This window comes from Lipotes vexillifer, unplaced genomic scaffold (genome assembly GCF_000442215.2).
Source record: "Lipotes vexillifer unplaced genomic scaffold, Lipotes_vexillifer_v1.1 scaffold390, whole genome shotgun sequence".
NCBI lineage: Eukaryota > Metazoa > Chordata > Mammalia > Artiodactyla > Lipotidae > Lipotes > Lipotes vexillifer.
The window spans coordinates 4,092,412-4,106,917 of record NW_006784503.1 but is presented as its reverse complement, the minus strand read 5'-3'; the positions used below and the strand labels follow the sequence as shown (position 1 = coordinate 4,106,917).

The 14,506-nt window shown below is 43.7% G+C and overlaps 1 non-coding gene across 1 annotated transcript; it reads right to left on the bottom strand.

Annotated features, from left to right (window-relative positions):
- Positions 1–302: 302 nt before the first annotated feature.
- On the bottom strand, positions 303–375 carry TRNAG-UCC (transfer RNA glycine (anticodon UCC)). Its single transcript has one exon. It is a non-coding gene; the product is annotated as a tRNA-Gly (tRNA).
- Positions 376–14,506: the final 14,131 nt, after the last annotated feature.

Below are 14,506 nucleotides of genomic sequence, written 5' to 3'. Positions count from 1 at the left end.
AGAAAATTCAAAGAACATGTTGAAAGCAACTACGTGCTAGGCCTTAGGGATGTAAAGCTGAAAGGAAAACAGCCTGGATTCCCTTTATAAACACACAGCCTAGTGATGGGGACTGACATATGATGTGAAAAATACTATAATAGAATAATGAACAACACACCTTGGGAGCAAAGATGCCCAACTCCGCCTGGGGAGAGGGTGAAGGCTGGTCTGTGAATTTTAAGGATTTTGAGTTGAGTTTTTAAATTTATTTATTATTATTATTATTATTTGGCTGCACTACATGGCATGTGGGATCTTAGTTCCCCAACCAGGGATCAAACCCGGGCCCTCTGCATTGGAAGTGCAGAGTCCTAACCACTGGAACACCAGGGAAGTCCCCTGAGCTGAGTTTTGAAAGACAGAACTCACTGAGTAGACAAGAGCCATCGGGCATCCTAGAGAAATGAAAAGGCTCATGCTAAGATGCAACTGTGCAGAAATGCACAGCACTTTGGGGCACTATTGATGGTTGGACCCATTCCCCAAACTCAGCCAGAGAGACCTTTCAAAAATAAAGTCTGCTTAAAATGGTTCTGTGGCTTTCCATTCCCCTAGGTAAAGTCACAAAGTCCTTACCATGGAATCTTCTGAGCTCTTCCATGACCAAGAAGCCCACTGGCCTCTCCCAGCTTTCTCTCTCAGCACTCGTAGGCCACTCTTCCCTTCAGCTGCTTGAAAACACCCAGAGCTCTCACCTGTGACTCTTTGCACACACTGGCTCTCACCACCAACTTCCAACTTACATCCATTGTTTCTTACTCATTCCTTTGGATCAGGGGCCCGCCCTGCATCCTAGGCCAGGTGATGTCCGTCTGCTCTGCTCTAGCAAAGCACCCATTGAACTTGATTGGACATTCTTGTTCAAAGTCTGTCCTCCGCCTTCTATTGTCTGCTCTAGGGGATCAGGGACTGTGGGTACCTCACTCTCACCACTGGATTATCAGAGCCCAGCACAGGATCTGATACACAACAGGAACTCGAATGAACGAATGAGTCAAGTGTGATTGCATCTCTGGATATATGTGAGGTTTGATGAGAAATTAGATTCCTAACCACTGTACCACCAGGGAAGTCCTGGATTTGTGTTTTTAAAAGGTCGTTTTTGGAAAGATAATCCTGGTACCCATGCAAACAGGAGGGGTTGGAGAGGTGTCTGGACTGGAAACGGGAGGATTTGTTATAAAGTCCGTTCTTCATGCACAAAAGGGCTAAGGACCTGAATGAATGAGGGATGAGGAGTGAATTGAGGGGAAGGGGAAAACTATGTGTGTATCAAACAGGTGGAATCATCAGGATCTGGTGACTGACTGGACGTATGAGATGAGGCAGGGGAAGAATTTAGGATGGTGACGCAGTTTCTGTTTCGACAGCTAGATGAAAAAGAAGAGCAAATTAGGGGCTTCCCTGGTGGTGCAGTGGTTGAGAATCTGCCTGCTAATGCAGGGGACACGGGTTCGAGCTCTGGTCTGGGAGGATCCCACATGCCGCGGAGCAACTGGGCCCGTGAGCCATGGCTGCTGAGCCTGCGCGTCTGGAGCCTGTGCTCTGCAACAAGAGAGGCCATGTTAGTGAGAGGCCCGCGCACCGCAATGAAGAGTGGCCCACGCTTGCCATAACTAGAGAAAGCCCTCGCACAGAAACGAAGACCCAACACAGCAAAAATAAATAAATTAATTAATAAACTCCTACCCCCAACACCTTCTAAAAAAAAAAAAAAAAGAGCAAATTAGATGAATAGAACCATGAAGCGAATTATCCTTTTATTTGGGTTGTCGTTCCCTGGGGCCTTGATAAAGAAAACCATCTTTTCTACGGCTTCAGATTAGCCTTTCTGAGCAAGGAAGTGAGGTGTCTTTCTGTGAGGGACTCTTACACTCAAGAAGTGTAAGGACCACTTGTTCAGTCTGCAAGCCAGGTGGGCTCTGAGGCCCTACTCAACCCATCTGAGTCAGTCCTATCTTGTTCAGCATGCCCACCCTTCTATCCGATTCAAGGACTATAAGATGTGCTCTTTGCTTCTAAGATCTCCGGGCTGGATTGTGGTGTCATTTTATGGAGCGGGGCACAAAGGAGGCATTGATCAGCTGCCTTTGCTCCCATCAAAGCCCTCAGTCATTCCTCTGCTGGGTCCTGTCTCCGGTGTAATGACTCCAACTGAGCCAGTGTGCCTGACCCCGTTTCCAGAGGTCTGGCCCTGTGCGGGCCTTCTGACCACGTTCGGGGCTCTACCCAGTTCAGGACAGGACTCTGGTGGAGCCTGGAAGCCCAGGCCCAGAGCTGCTGTGCTCAGAGCCTGATGGAATATCTGAGCAGGGCCTGAGCAAACAGCACAGCCCACTTCTTGGCATCTGCAAGAGGGCCTCACCAAAACGCGATGCAGAGTCGGTGAGGTCAGCTTTGGCTGCGAACCTCAAACAGAGGGGGGAGCGTCCAGGGGAGGAAGGAAGGGACGCTGGTGAGCACGTTGCCAGGGTGTAGCCCTCGTTTAAAAACAACAACAGAGAAAGGAACCCTTGGAGGAAAGGTCCTTGACTCCAGACCCAGAGGCACTGGCCGTGGCTCATCGGATGTCTGACCAGGGCTGCCCTGAGCAGTTCGTTCAACGCTGCCTCCCGGTCAAGTTAAAAGGCCTTAGAAAACAACTCACAACCCCTTTCCAAAGAAAGTCATACACACAGCCTCGCAGACAATGGGAATTCCACAGAGCTGAGAAAATGAAGTCTCTGTTTAAAGCCATGGCTAGGCCTCTTATATGACTAAGGGTTATTGCTGCTGCTTAGAGGCAGGAAATATCCACAGCTCCAAATCCTACAGGCAAACCAAGCCCTCCCTGGGTGCCAGTTAAGCAAGCACTTTCAGAATGTATATTGGGCATTTTCAGATCCCGTGGGAACGGTTTTGCTCTCAGATCAGAATCGTGTCAGGGGTTGTCCAGAGGGCTGAAATTAATGGTCTGTGAAGGGGGCTTGCTGACTTAAAACCTCCCCTCTAGGATTTGCCCTGACACATGCATGCGTTTGAAAAGAAGTCCAAAAGTCTTTGTTCGGGGTTTCTCCTCTAAAATGCTACATAAAGCTTCCCAAACTTGCTTTATCTAAAATCTCGCAGAGCGCGTACTAAAAATCTAAATTTCCAGGCCTCTCTCCTGAAGACTGATTCAGTGGGTCTAGAGTAGGGTCTTCTGGAATCTGGATTATTTTTTGGAGAATGTTCTCCTTTTGATTTTTATTTATTATTATTATTTTGGAATCTGGATTTCTTTAAAGGGTCCCTGGGAATTCTTGTGATGAGGCAAACAACAGCGGTGCTTTTGAGTCATGGGGCACTGGTAGGGGGGCAGGCCAGCCCATGGTCATTCCCCCTGCACCCCTGACAGGTAAGCAGTGACCACCACGAGAAGGAGATCGCGCTGACCTGGATGACCACAGGGTGACATAGGGACAACAGGCAGCAATGCTCTGGGGGAAGGAAGCAGCACCAGGACAGGGTGCAGAGGTAGGGGATTTTGTCAGCCATTCTCCATTTCCTCAAAGTTTTGAGAACATCATCTCTGAATGAGATGTTCTAAATAAGGCTGCATCTGCTGGGATTACGAATCATAACCGTAGGATTGTTTAGATAGGACATGTTTGGAACATAGTGACAGGATGGAATAAATTGACTGTCTAGAGAGTTGGGAGAAAATGTAATTATCGGGGAGGTTTCCCTGGGACTTGACACCCAGATCGTGTGGCACCAAGTCAGAGGTACTCTGGTGTGACCTTGAGCTCCTCTTCCACTGACTGAAGAATGCCTCTATGAAGGGCGTTTGTTTGCTTCTGTGCATGAAACCAGGTGCCTCTGCAGACACCATTTCACCATCATCTCTGTATTCCCAGGGTCCAGCACAGACAGGGCCTGGGACATGGGTACACCATCCATGAGTGCCGCTTAATGGCTTTGAGTGGCATCTTTTATATTTTTTGACCTTAGGGCTCCGGGCATTGTGATGGAGACATCTGACTCACGGCCAGAGCAAGATTTGATTCTGATTTTTCTCTATAAAGCCTCAGGAAATGCTTAAGACGGGTGGCATTTCAGAGACTTATTCTCAAGTCTTTCTGTATTCATTCCGCTCTTCAGACTCATGGTGACTCAGGTCCGTCCCTTCAAATGGATGCGCTAGGAAACCCTCCTAGACACAAAATTAATAACCCAACAGCCCGGATGCTCAAATCCCCCACTGCCTCGAGGGTGAGCTCCTTCCTGAGGAAGCTTCGCTCTCTTTCTTCAACTCAGCAACGTGCTCTTTAGTTCCAGCTGGAATGTGTCACTGAAACACTGAGCAGTGTACGCCTTCTCTGACAGTTTCAATTATCAGCTCAAGGAATAAAAACAAAAGTCAGGAAGAGGTGTCAGAGGCAGAAAAGCAGCACAGAATTGGGTCCTCCTGTGGCATGAATAATGTGAAGGAATATGTTTTTCTCCCAAGTTGTAGTTCCATTTTGGGAGTTTGCTTCCTGAAGGGGCATTAAAAAGGCCTTGTTTGACAATTTAGAAAAATAAATGACCCAAAGAAAGATTTATCTGTGATAGAATCACACTATGCTTTCAAGGGTGAAATGTATCACTAATAATAGCTTTTAGGGAGCAACTACTGTGCGCCAGGTGTTTTTACCTAGATAATCTCTAACTCTTGAACAGTCCTGCTAGACGAGTAGTAGTGACTCCTTTCACATATCCCCGTCTTTCCAGTGGAGAACTTAAGGCTCCCAGAGCAATTTGCTCAAGGTTACAGAAGGTTGGAGGATTTGAATTTTGGACGTGAACCCTAGAAGTCACACTTTTTTTTTTTTAGTCTTTAACACTTTTTATGACACTAATTTGTGTTTTGTTTTGGTAACAGCTTTACTGACATATAATTCACATACCATACAATTCAATCATTTTAAGTGTACAATTCAATGACGTTTAGCATATTCACAGAGTTGTACAACCATCACCACAAGCAATTTTAGAACTTTCCCATCATCGAAAAAAGAAACATGTAGCCTTTAACTATCACCCTCCTGTTCCCCCAGCCCCTCCACTGCCCCCAAGCAACCAGTAAATCTATTTTCTGTCTTTACAGATTTCTATATTCTGGATATTTCATAGAAGTGGAATCATACAACATGTGGCCTTTTGTGTCTGGCATCTTTCACATAGCATAATGTTTTCAAGGCTCACCCATGTAATAGACTGTGTCAGTCTACTTCCATTCCTTTTTATGGCTGAAGACTATTCCACTATTTTAGATTTTGTGTTCCCCCCAAATTCCTATGATGAAATCCTAACCCCTAATACCTCAAAATGTGACTTTATTTGGAAATATCAATAGAATCGTAGCAGATATAATTAGTTAAGATGAGGTCATATGGAGTAGGTGGGTCCCTCCTCCAGTATGATCAATGTCCTTATAAAAAGGGGACATTTGAACACAGATACATGTACACAGGATGAATACCATGTGAACATGAAGGGAGAGATGAGAGTCCTGTTTCTACACCCCAGGGAACACTGAAGACTGACAGCAATCCACCAGAAGCTACAAGAGAGGGATGGGATAGATTCTCCCTCCCAGACCTCAGAAGGTATCAACTTTGCCACAGTTTCGATCTTGGATTTCTAGCCTCCAGAAGTATGAGATGATAGGTTTCTGTTTAAGCCACGCAGTTTGTGGTTCTTTGCTACAACAGCCCTAGCAAACTAGTACATGTTATATGAATTTACCACATTTTGTTTACCCATTCATCAGTTGTTGGACATTTGAGTTGTTTCTACTTTCTGGTTATTATGAATAATGCTGCAATAAACATTTGTGAACAAGTTTTTGTGTGAACATGTGCCCTCATTTCTCTCGGGTATATACCTAGACATGGAATTGCTGGGTCATTTGGTAACTCTATGTCTAAACTTTTGAGGAACTGCCAGACTGTTTTCCTTAGTGGCTGCACCAGTTTAAATTCCCACCAGCAGTGTATGAGAGTTCTAGTTTCTCCATATCTTCAGATCACTTGTTATTATCTTTTTTATTATAGCTATCCTAGTGGGTTTGAAGTGTATCATGATGTGGTCTTGATTTGCATTTCTCTGATAACTATAATGTTGAGCATCTTTTCATGTGCTTCTTGGCCATTTGTAGATCTTTCTTGGAGAAATGTCTATTCAGACCCTTTGCTCATTTTTTTCATTGGGTTGTCATTTCATTATTGAGTTTTAAGAGTTTTATGTTCTATATTCTAGATACAAGTCCTTTACCAGATATCTTACTTGCAAATACTTTCCCACAACCTGTGGATTTTTTTTTTCACTTTCTTGATGTGCCTTTGAAGCACAGAAGTTTTTAATTTTGATGAGGTCCAATTTATCCATTGCTAAATAGTGTTTTAGCCGACTTCTTTGCCTCTACCCTTGCCTACAATCATTTTTCCAAAAGCAGTCAGTGATCTTTTTCATTTTTAAGTATAAAGCAAACTCTGCCCATCCTTCTTGTGCAGGAAAATCACAAAGATTCTGAGGCTCTATGTGATCTGTCCCCATCCACCTTCATCATCACCTTACTTCATCTCTCTCTCTCTTTTTTTTTTTTTTTTTGATGTTGATGTTTCTCTCGCAGCATCCCAGCTGCTGTGAACTTTTTTCTCTAAATGTCTAAACAGTTCCTGCTTTGGGACTTTGCACTCACTGTGCTTTTGTAATATGCTCACCTGCTCCTTCTTTTCATCCTGGACTCAGCTCAAATGTTACTTTCTCCAGGAAGTCTTTCCTGATTGCCCTAATGCTTCTACTCCCCACCCACCCCAGATACTCTTTACTATATCACCTGTTCCATGCCTGTCGATGGGACTCACATGAAATTAATTTATTTACGTATTTATTTACTATCTGCCTTTCCCTGCTAGAATCTAAGTTTGATAACAGCAGGGACCTTTTCTGGCTTGTTCACAGCTACATCCTAGTTTGGGGGACAGTGTCTGACATACAGTAGGTAGTTAGTAAATGACGGTTGAACTACCGAGCAATGGAGTACAGCAGCAACTAGACAGAATGGATGACAGCATGGCACTTCAGAACCGAAAGGAACCTTCACGAATCTCAGCATTAGAAAGGACCTTAACCCTTTAGGTTTTATCAAGTCCCATTAGTACAGTACAGTTGACATATTTCGGGCTTCTGACAGGATGGGAAAGCTAAGTTCCTGCCTGTGGTGCACGTATCCTTCACGTACGCTAGAAGACTGCTTCTCAAATTTTAAAGCGCAAACAAACTACCTGGGGGTCTTGTGAAAGTTCACACTCTGACTCAGTAGGTCTAGGACTCCGCACTTCTACCAAGCTCCCAGCATCAGTGATGCTGATGCTGCTGGTCTACGGACCACAGTTTGAGCAGCAAGGATTGAGGGGACAGAGCGCCTCACAGTTCACATGAGGGGACAGAGCGCCTCAGTTCACAGTGATGCTGATGCTGCTGGTCTAGGGACCACAGTTTGAGTAGCAAGGATTGAGGGGACAGAGCGCCTCAGTTCACATAGCAAGGACTGAGGGGACAGAGCGCCTCAGTTCACATAGCAAGGACTGAGGGGACAGAGCGCCTCAGTTCACAGTTCGCCTGATATCCAGGGAGGAGGGCTGAACGTTTCAATCTCTGAAGAGGTCAGGTCATCGAGCAACCTGCCCCCCATCCCCAAGGCTTGACTCCCCTCTTCAAGCACATCTTTACTCAAGCCGACAGAGAAGGAAAAGCCGAGTGTGCCACCCCTGCACCTCTCAAACCTACGGATTTTCCTTATATTGAATTGATATTGTCTTCTCTCATTTTGTGTGTTGGAAGAGAAGCACCTCCAAGCAATTCAATCCACATTTACTGGGCACCTACTGTGTGTGTGCCCTGTGTTTTGGAGGTGGAGGTGCAAAGATAAATAAAACACGGGCCCCTCTCCCCCAGAAGCCTAGTCTATGATGTCAGTGAGAAGAGAAAACAAATGCTCTGGTCAGGATATAATGTGAAACTTTCTGTAACGGAAGCATCCAGTGCTTTGGGAGAGCTGAAGCATTTTCTTTCCAGAGTGAAGGTAAGGCTTATCAGTTCAGCGAAACGAGAGCTCCCATCTTGTCTGACTCATTGTTTGGCTAACGTGATTGCTCCACACCCCAATGAGAAGAGAGAGGGTGGTGCGGAGCACAGGACGGAGGAAAGGCAGGAGACCTTTTCCAGCGTGTTAGGATGTGGAAACGGGCACTTCATTTCCTAGCAAAAGCCCTGGACACGTGTCTAAAGCACTGTGGAAGCAGAGAGGCGGAGACGGCTGACTGCCTAGAATATTCAGAAGAGACTTCATGCAGGAGAGGTCTGGTTTTGACCCTGAAAGATGGCCAGAAGTCTGTCAGATGGGCAAGAGGATGCGTGCTCCAGGCCAAGGGGCTTGCGGAGGAGGAAATACTTAGGGTTAAGAGAAGAGCGAGAGTTAGGCGTGGCCTGGCGTGGTTAGGGTTGCTGGGCCGTGGGTGCCTGGGGATGAGGCTGGAGCGGTGCGAAAGCTTGAGAGGCCTTCGGTACTGAGTGAGGACTTGACCCCTAGGAAGCAGATTAAAGGCAGAGAACCGTGTTAATGCCCAGCACAAAAGGGCTCTGTGAGCTGGGAAAAATGAGAAGCTTGGTGAGGTTAGAGCGCAGTAAGCAAACTTTCTCTGTGAAGGGCCAGATAGTACTTAAACATTTTAGGTATGTGGGTTGCAACTACTCAACTCCACCACCGCTGCGGATAATATGTAAACGCATAGGTGTGGCTGGGTGCCAATAAAACTTTACGCACACTCAGATTTGAGTTTCATATCATTTTCATGTGTCACAAAATATTGTTGTTCTCCTGATGTTTTTCAACCATTAAGAAATGTCAAAACCATTCTTTCCTCAGGGGCAGTACAAAATCACACCACAGGCCATCTTTGGTCCCTGGGCTATGGTTTGCCAACCTGGCTGGGAGAAGGTAACAGTTTAGGGAGTTAGGAAGAAGCCTGGGACACATTGTGAGTTTCAACTTAATCCTGTGGCCAATAGGGAACCACTGGAGGTCTTCAGTGCAGGGACCATGCACAAGTGGCCTGCTGGGCCACCTAAGAGGGTGTCCTACAAAACCTAAGAATCGGTCCAAATGGAGGGGAAGAGAGTGATTTGACTCAAGAAAATAAATTATTGCAAGCACTCTTTAAAAACTTTAGCAAAATTTATTTGCATACAGAGTGCTAATTAAACTTATTTTTGCTTTTTCATTAAAACAGTCCACACCCTCTGTTGGCCCTGGTTTGTGTTGTTCTAAGTACTTGAAAACAACAAATGGCGTTTTCTTAATTACTCTAAGAATTTTTATTAACACAAGTTGCTTTTGCATGTACAGTCCAGTTTATTGAGGTTTTGTCCTATGTGGGCTTTATCCCATCAGCATGACTCAGAGTGGGAAGGTCTAACGTTCTGCCTCTTGGCAGGGAAGATACAATTATACTCAGCAGTGGGCTGGTAAATGTTTAACAACCTGCTCTGCAAAAAATGTCTGTGTACATACATATGTAAGTTTATTTTCATTTAATCCTACAAAGGATGTGTAGCACCCAATTTGTAAGTAATAACAAATTATACAATACTGTTTATTATAAATTCCATAGAGCTCATTGATTTTCACAGAACACTTCTGTTGATTTTTGCCCAACTCTTGTATTCACAGCCAATCAGTGTTTGCAATTCAACCACGACTTAACAAAATAAGACTGCAAATAAATGCTTGATTATTATCCAGTTCGGCAGAGAAGTTCCTCATGTCATTGACAAATGAGTGTCATTCCAACATGAATGCTGGTTAACATTTTTATGTTAATGAGTAAGACAAAAGTGAAACCATGAAGATGCCTCTGCTGTAATTTCACTCATCTGTCAATGACATGAGTGCCCTCTTTGCTGAATCAAATGACAGTTTGCAAATACTGGAAGAATATTACCTCCAATATTTTCATTACTCACAACGCAAAGGCTACAGACATGACACACTTTTAAGTTTAATCTCCATTTTTTTTGGGGGGGGGCAAGGTGATGCCACTGAAAGGTGTAAATAAAGGGAGTGACAATTGTGCTCATTCCTCTCTGCAGAAGCCCCTATTTGTTTGTTTGTTTTGTTTTTTCCCTGTGCTGTACAGTATGTTCTGATTTAGAACCCCCTATTTCTGAGCTTTGAAATCTGCATTTTTAACATTTTCTTGATCCCTTTATTAAGCTTAGACCATCAACAAAACAATAAATAAAGTCTTGATTTTTTACATTTGCCAGTTGTGCTGGTGTAAATACTCCTACTGTGGACGATTTCAAGCTGCCAGAACGTAGAGTTAGGAAAAGATGTGTAGCAGCACACCATTACAGTGGTATTTCTGCCGTACAGATACAATCTATAGTTTGTAAAACCCTGGAAATTTAGCAGTCAGCTCTCTGGAGTCAGCATGAGCTGCCTCCAGTGCAGTAGATTATACCTCGTTCATCTAGAACTGACTTTTGCAGTTCAGTAATCAGAATATCTCCGATAGAAAGAGCTTTGCTCAAACAAACAAACAAAAAGAACAGACCTCAAGTATTGATATCTTACTATGAAGTTAGCTATGAATAAATCAGTTTGTCATCTAAATCTACCAGCTTAACAAAATGATAACATTCTCGGAAATTAGCCCTCAATGTCATCTAAAACATTCTTATTCTTGGGCTTCTCTGATGGTGCAGTGGTTAAGAATCTGCCTGCCAATAGAGGGGACATGGGTTTGAGCCCTGGTCTGGGAAGATCCCACATGCCACGGAGCAACTGAGCCCGTGCACCACAACTACTGAGCCTGCGCTCTAGAGCCCGCGAGCTACAACTACTGAGCCCATGAGCCACAACTACTGAAGCCTGCGTGCCTAGAGCCCGTGCTCCACAACAAGAGAAGCCGTGGCAATGAGAAGCCCGTGCATCGCAACGAAGAGTAGCCCTGGCTCGTGGCAACTAGAGAAAGCCCACGCGCAGCAATGAAGACCCAACGCAGCCAAAAATAAATAAATTAATTAAAAATAAATAAATAACTTCAAAAAAAAACATGCTTACTCTCAAGAGTGTCTAGGACCAATGATTAGATTTTCTCAGTAGGAATATGGCCCTTGTAGCAATTCCCTCTCATGACCAAACAAACATAAAATGTGGATCATGGAATGATGAGATGACTGCACAGGGAAGGAGTCTTCAAAATTAGTTAGTCCAGCTGCTTTCATTTTACAAATGAGCTGAGTCCAGGGAGGTTAATTAACTTACTCAAAGTCACAGAGAAGCAAAGCTGACATCAAAACCAAAGTTTTCATTTGTAAAATACTTTCTGCATGCTAATTTTTTTCCCCTAGAGTACTAAGGTGAGATCACTGTGCTAAGTGTATTTAAACTTCTCTCACTTTGGGGATAAATTGGTCCCTTCAGCAACACTGTCTGAGGGTGAATCTTGTTAAGCATGGAAATGAAGCTTCTGATTATGCTTATATGTTCACATCACTGGCGTGTTTCTTCTTGTTGTTTTTCTATTTAATTACACTGTTTACCATAGTTCTTTTAAGACACAGATCTCTCTATTCCAAGAGTAATCATTTACAAATTAATAGCAAGTGAACTGGATAAGTCTTGTGTTAAACCAACCAACCCTCAAGCAAATTTCAGAGTTAAGAACATATTTTAAAACTTGATTTGAAAGTGAAAAATCTCAGGTTCTTGAGAACTACTGGGGGCAGAAAATTCCTTTGGAAAATGGGCTGTTGGCCAATCTCAATGGGCTGCTGAAAATCCCATTTTTGAGAAGAGGATTTCTTTCCTCTTTCCTAGAAATGACAAGTCTGCAACACGATGTTTCTTTTCTTTTCTTTTTTTAAAATAATACGAGTCTACAACTTCTTATCTGAAACCCCTGAGGCCAGATGTGTATAGAATTCAGAATTTTTCAGATTCTAGACAGTTAATACAGCACATACACTAGATATTTTGAGTCACCCCCAGTGGGGTTTGGGGCAATACTCCATAAGCAAGCACATTTATAGTTTGCACTAAAACATAAATATTCATATGAAGTGAGAATAAGCAAGACTGTAAATAGTCACATGTCAATTCGTTTCAGATCATTTTACCAAGAAAATATATACTTTTTTTAACTTTAGATTTTTCAGAGCTATTTAGATTTTAAAGTTCTAGGTAAGGGGGTACAGACCTATAATGGTTTTCCCATCGTGTTCTTTTCTTCATGAATCCAAAAAAAAAAGTGTGTGTTTATAATGCTTTCTTGATCCACATTCAACTTCCGTTTTATTATTATTTGTTGGAAACTACTCATTCTCATTATATTAATCTCAGAGACCCATTAGCTACGTTTTATTCTGATCTTGCTTTAATCCCAGGCTTTTGTGCTATGCAAGGTTTTTGGAAGATTCTCAGTGATGGCTGGATGAATAAATTGCTTTGGTGTTCTATCACAGACGTTCTCTTTGCAGTGGACTTGGTGATGACTTGCTTTCCACTAACCTTTGCATCTACTTGTATAACACAATGCAGTTTTGCAATTTTATTTTTGTGGGTACTAAAGGTTTCTGTAAAAATACTATTAAACTACTACAAAAAAAAGACAGTAACTGCATATAAAAAGAATAAAGAAGAACACGAAGCTTAACCTGGTCCTTGTAGAAGTCTGGATCAGTCTGGTTAATGCTGTACTAGATGTCAAGGAAAAACACTACTTTCTCTTCTTAAATCCTTAAATCCATAGCCTGAAAGATACTAGTCCTCTAAAATCCAAGACTTGAAAACTTACCCAAGATAAGAAGAACAACAAAACCGTAGCTAGAAAACTACCTAGGAGGGAACAGAATCCGCCTGGTGTAGGAAAGGGTGCATTAATATAAGTATTATCTATAGGACTTGAATTGTAGAAAGTTGCAAATAGAGGGAACCACCAAAGACACCGAAAGGGTGAAAAAACATAAACGGAAGATAGAAGCAGAGATGCTACAGTTTTAACAACGGTAACTTATTGCCTAGTGCAGTTATAAAAGCTATCCACTGATACAGTTATTTCAGAAAGCAAAATTTCATATGCAGTGTTACTAAAATACCAAGGGCCATACATAATGTCTGACCCATGCTGCCACCTCATATAGCAAATTCTTAGAAGGGAGCTTAAAAAAGATTGGTCCACTGTCCTTCAGTGTCAGGAGACTGCTTTGTCTCACATATTGAATTTCCAACGTCTCTCACACTTCCTCCTTTTCAGATGCACAAAAGGTTTTTGTAAAGTTTCTCTTGGGTTTATTGCTGGCTGCTACAGAAACCATGCCACATGCCTGGTGTAGAGTTATGGGGTGTGATTTTATTGGACCAGTGTCTTCAGAACTTCTGGATTTTAAAAAAATTTTTTATTATAGTTGATTTACAACGTTGTGTTAGTTTCTGCTGTACAGCAAAGTGAATCAGTTATACACATATCCACTCTGTTTTAGAATATCTTCCCACATAGGTCATTACAGAGCATTGAGAAGAGTTCCCTGTGCTCCACAGTAGGTCCACAGTAGTTACCTATTTTCTATAGAGTAGTGTGTTTGTTAACCCCAGTCTCCCAATTTATCCCTCCCCCCATTTCCCCCTGGCAAGCTGGATTTTTAAAAATAATTATGAGAGTTTCCTTCAGACGTTCAATGAAAATCTGTTTTAACTCAAACTCTTTACTGGGCCAGTTATATATGAACTTTGCCCTCTCTTGTTGCACATTCTCCTGGTTCTCTCACACACTCCCTGGGTCCCTTCCACTTCCTACAGGAGTACCATTTCAGCGTATTCTTATCTGCCCAGAGTGGATCCTGGCCTAGTACCCTGAAACTGTTTCCAATCAACTGAGAACGACCGAGGATTTTAGGGAAAAAGCATAGGAAACACGACTGGGACACTGACCAGGGGTCCTGTTAAGCCCTCGGAAGCGCTTGGATATGAAGCGCTTGGATATGATATGATATGAAGCCCACTGGGCCACTCAGTTACTCTCGGGAGCATCGTTTGCCTTGCTTCTATGTAAAATACATAACCATCTCTTTACTTGCCTCACAAGGTCGTGAGGATTGGATGGCACAAAGGCACTCACTCTATGGTCATTTCTCGTGGCTGTCACCGAATCCCAAGCTGGCGGGTGGGTGCTGCCGGGCGGGGTGCGGGAGGCATCTGCCAGGCGGCGCGCATGGTCCTGCAGGGGGCGAGCTCCTCACACCTTCTCCCGCGCCCGGACGGGAATTCCCGGCGGTTTATGGGGAACACCAAGAAGGCTTCCACGACTGGGGGTGGGGCGGGGACGAGACGGGGGGACGGTGGCTCGCCTCGGGAGGTGTCAAGCGCACCCTGCGCGCGCCCGCGCTCGCGGAC